The sequence below is a fragment of the Seriola lalandi genome, unplaced genomic scaffold (genome assembly GCF_002814215.2).
Source record: "Seriola lalandi dorsalis isolate HSWRI2012SDOR001 ecotype SW California unplaced genomic scaffold, Sedor1 jcf7180002054892, whole genome shotgun sequence".
NCBI lineage: Eukaryota > Metazoa > Chordata > Actinopteri > Carangiformes > Carangidae > Seriola > Seriola lalandi.
This window is the reverse complement of record NW_019525444.1, coordinates 319,712-324,964: the sequence shown is the minus strand read 5'-3', so window position 1 is coordinate 324,964 and position 5,253 is coordinate 319,712. Positions and strand designations below refer to the sequence as shown.

The following is a 5,253-nucleotide window of genomic DNA, read 5'->3' as shown; positions in this document are numbered from 1 at the left end:
AAAGAGAGGGGGCTATGGGGGAGAAACAAATGAGGCAATGTGGAAAAGGAGAGGAAGCAGGCTGAAATTGAGACAGAAATAGGAGGAGTGCTGAGAGAAGCTGGTCTGCTAACAATGCGAGGAGGCGATGGGTGTGTGGGGAGTTCGGCAGAGATGGGAGCTGGATATAAGAGGTGGGGGGGATCGATTGAAAGGAGAGGAGAGAGAGTGAAGGGAGGAGAGAGAAGAGTGGGGAGGAACAGGGCTGTGAGGACGAGGAGGAAGGAGGGCTGGTGGACCACTCGAAAAGCCGAGAGGAGTGAAGGGGAAGCGAAAGAGGAAAGCAGAAGGAGAGGAGGAAAAGGAGGAGGGGAAGGCGAGCATGTGGTTAAAGAGGAGTGAGGAGGACGGGTGGAGGGGAGGTCTTGCCAGTGAGGGCCAGAAGAAGAAGAAGAAGAAGAAGAAGAAAAACGGGGAACAGGAGAGGGAGAAGAGAGAGAGAAAAAAGAGAGCACATGGACACAGGAAGTCTGGCGCTTGCCATTCACATGCCAAGTCATCAGATGGTGGTGTGTGTTCACACCCCGGAGATGTCGCAACCAAACGCACTCCACTCCCTTCAAATCACTGCTACCGACAATAAGCAGCTGTTCACATGTTGGATGAGAGTTGGAGATGAGACAAAAGTCTTTCTGTCGCTGCAGCAAATGTGCTTCAGAACAAATGCAGTCTTCACTCAAAGCTCCGACATCAAAAAGACTTTCACTTAATATATTCAAATGTTTTATCTTTCCACTGATGTGACCTTTTAGACAGCTGAAGTCTCGGTCACAGTTACTCGGAGGTCAATTTGATTAGATACAGTGAAACATTCAGGAATACATTTAAATGATGTGCCATAGTTTGCTTGAAATATCAAAGCATACACAAGAGTCTAATTTGTAATGGAAATGCCTTTAATGACTTTGCTGGTTTTACTTAATGACTTAATGCCTTTAATGCGTCAACAAATTTCAAACAGTCAGATTCATTTAACTCATTTCTTTGGCCTTGCTGAATATTTTATTTGAAGTTTAGATAAGTGCTAAGTGCTAATGCGGGTGTGCTGATAATGTATGCCTGTGGATGAAATCCCCTAACCCTAACACAGACTGAAAATCACTGGTGTTAAATTGACCTAGTCCACAATACTTTTAAGTGGATTAACTCCATCTAGATTCAATGGGGTGTTTTGACCTGGTGGTAGCTTGTTATTTAAATCACTGTTGGATTATTTACCAAAACTAAAATATGGTTATTTTGACGCAGTATTAAACACGATAAGATCAAGTTTTACCTTAAATATATTTAGTATAGTTGTGCAAAATGATGTGGATGTAATGTTAAAATTACATATTATTAACAATCAGTGACAAATAGTGCTGAGCTCTTATAGATTATAACAGTTTGTTTAAAAAAACTACTATATTTTAGTTTGTTTAAATAACCCAAAAGTAAAAGAAAAGATAATAATGACGGGTTACAACAGCCCATTGTCTTGGGTGGTTTTCACACGCTTTGGGTAAAATTGGCGCTACATTGGTAAAAACTGGGTTAACTGAATTGACAGTTTACTCTCTGCCCCTTTATCACTGCGTCCAATCACAGCTCGGCTGGCTGCAGCCTCCACCACCTGTCTCCTCCACACAGGGGGTCGTCTTGCGCGCTGCACGCGGGATGTGCTCCTTGTACCCTGGGTACCATTGGTGAGGTGAGGGGGGCCGGGTCTGTCAGAGGCTCACCCACTGCTGACTCATCTCACACACACACACACACACACACACACACACACACACACACACACACACACGCACATACACACACAGAGGCAAGCGTCTCCTCTCTCTCACTTTCACTCAGTCTCACTCTTGAGAGGCAGCGGAGACGCCAGGCTGAGGAGTCGGGGAAGACGGCCAGTGGGTGCTGTCAGGCGGTGGTAATCTGACTGGATTACCAACCAGGTGGAAACATTCAGCCTCTCTACTCCCTCTACTCCTCCTTCTCCTCCTCCCTCTCTTCCTCTGCTCTATCCATCTATCATTTACATACTCTTTATTTTTCATTTTTCTTCCTTTCTTTTAGGGCTTTTCCTCTCTTGCATTTGAACATAATCAGCATCCTGCACACACACACAAATACATATACGTACTAACTGCAGACTTCTGTATCTCCAACACTACGCACACAACTTCCAAACACACGTACACACGCACAAACCCATCATCCTTTCTTTCCACGTCATGCCAGTTTGTGTGTGCATGTAGAAGGGCGAAGGGGTGTGTCTCATCAGTGCCACTTTGACGCTCAAAGCCAAAGCCGAGAAACTTCCAAGAGAGGAGAGACATTGCTGACAGCCACATGATGAATGGACAGGGCGGCTACATGTAGCACACACACACACACACACACACACACACACACTCACATTTATAGCAGAGAAACGCAGAAATTCACTGCAGGATCTTGTGCTTCACTAACAAGACTGAACACAGGGAGAAGAGTGAAAGAGGAAGAGGAAATGATGGGGATGATGAAGGACAGAGAGGAGAAGAAGAAAAAGGTCAGGAGATGAGGCCAGAGAGGAAGGATTGAGAGAAAAGACGGAGAGAAGTTGCAGGGAGGTTATCAAGTCTAACCCAAACATCATGATTATGGCTTATTACTTTTTCAAAGCACAAAACACAAGCGGCTTATGGTAGAAACCCTGTCGCTGTGTGTGTGTGTGTGTGTGTGTGTGTGTGTGTGTGTGTGTGTGTGTGCAGCTGTGAATGTGTACACACATGTAACATGAATGTACGCTCTTTCTGCCTGTATTACTGGGTCACACACACACACATTCTCTCTCACACACAAACACACACACACACACACACACACACACACACACACACATACAGTCATGTAAACAAAAACCGTCTGCTGTCTGGGAAGTAACACACCTGTTCAATGACAAGCTCTGCCACGCCCTCCATAATACTGCACACCTGTGCTACTGCGGGGTAAACCCAACCTTAATCACACACACACACACACACACACACTTGCACAACTACTGCCCAGGGGCTAACATCACAGAAAAGGGAAGAAAGAGAGAGAGAGAGAGAGAGAGAGAGAGAGAGAGAGAGAGAGTAGAATGAAAGCAAAGCAATGGAACAGGGAGGGGAGAGAGAGCAAGACAGACAGAGAGAGACAAAGGCTTTCCCACTGCTCCTATCAGTAATCTAAACGTCTGTGTAATATCATTGTGGGGTTTTATCAAATGGGGGCTGAGTCTTATGGCGTTGGTATGCGGCTGTCATTCCATCACCTTGTCAAGCGCGACCATATTCAAGCAGACACCATGCTGATCTAAATAAGAGGCTTCAGCAAATTGATGGATTGCAGGTTTTCCGGGATATGAAGAAACATGGGGGGAATGAGTTTTTTTTTTTTTTTTTACTTTGAATTTCTGTAAGTGATACACCCAGTTTGGGCTTGTGAGAAGGTAAAAAAAAAAAAAAAAAAATGTGTATGTGTGTGTATGTGTGTCTCTCTTTCCAAAGATCTGAAACAAACCCCCCTCATCGTAACCCCCCCCCTCCTGCCCTGGTATGGCCAACCCCACATCATATCTACCCCCTGTGCCGAGGCCTAGGGCCAGGAATACAGCTTTCTGAATCTCTAAGGGGGGCAAGCACAAAGGTAACCCCCCATCCTAACCTTCCCAGCAAACACACACACACACACGTACCCCAACCCCCATCCCAAAACAACAATCCTCTATGCCCATCATGTCAGTCAAAACCCCATCAGGGACATGCATGGAGAGTCTGGATATCTGGAATCTCAATACAGTGTCATGCACCTTGAGTCCCAGTGAGAGGCCCTCTTGAATACATTTCAATAGCATTATCACCATGCATTACTATGCTTTTTTTTCCTTTCAACATTACAGAATCATTTTAAATTGGGACCATAATACATGTCAGCGAGGAGCAATATCAGTCAGAGTGGAGAATAATCTGTTTAAATGGTTCTGCAGGGTGGACGTGTGTTTGTTGAAGGTTTTAAAATGACATGGTCTTATTTTTTTGGTAAAATCATTATGTCAAATTGAAAGGAGACATGCAGCTAAATGTCTCATGAAATATCTCAAATATTTTATCAATATAAAATAAATTACACTGTATGAATAAGTGTATAATATATTTAGATAAAGTATAATGTCGAACTATAATTATGTAAATTATTAAATATGAATCACACCATAATGCACACATGTACTGCAGAATAATACATAGTATAATACATTTTGTACTTATTGCATTTACAATAACATTTTTATTGGACACACAGATGATTAAATATGTTACATTTCAGAATATATTTCCACAATTCCTAAATTATTAAAATTAATAAATAGAATTACTGTACTATTAGGATAGTCCTACATATATTGTTACATAATGATGGGAAATGTATATACAGACATAGATACATGTTCCACTTAGGGTAAAAATGGGCTTTGTAACTATAAATGTAAATGCTCTAAAGTGAAAACAGTCATGAAGGCTGTGTTAACATTCCTGAAGTTGCTAAAAATATTATTGTTTTTCTAAATCAGGTTCCCGGTATTTATAGAAATCTTACACCCGAACCAGAACCTGAAGCTCGGCAAAGGTCAGAAACAAAGTGCATCGAGCTCAATGCGTTGACTTGAAATGTGGAAATTAAGTATTTCTGTTCAGTTTTTTAACAGGTAAAATTGCGGACTGGACGTCTGCGTCGCTTTTACCGTTGTGTAAAACTAATGAATATGCAAATAAGTGGAGACAGAGGATATGTGGATCCCACACACAACAGAGGGTCTCGTTCATAGGCCCGAGTTTCAGCGTGTGTTTAAAGAAGCTGCTGCATTTGCAAATGATAATTAATGGGATTTCTCATCGGGCACGTTCACGTTCACCCAGTGAGTCCAGCACCTTTACAGACAGTGTATGATTTTCGAACGGAGCCTCTTTCTTTCTTTCTTCCTCTCTCCCTCCACACACACACACACACACACACACACACACACACACACACACACACACACCTTCCCATCCCCCCTCCTCCCCTATTGAGACAGGATACCAAAGCTACTTGTTAAATCTAATGCATGCACTGTCAACCCATTCGCACCCCGTCACGTCCCCGCTCAATATAGAAACCGGATTTTCTGGTATTACCGGCACCTCTATTAGCCAGACCCCCCCT

General features: G+C 43.1%; 1 protein-coding gene across 2 annotated transcripts in view; it reads right to left on the bottom strand.

Moving 5' to 3' along the window:
- The window catches only part of bahcc1b (BAH domain and coiled-coil containing 1b), a 63,228-nt gene that overhangs the window by 44,529 nt on the left and 13,446 nt on the right, over positions 1-5,253 (bottom strand). The gene's annotated exons all lie outside the window — the stretch shown is intronic.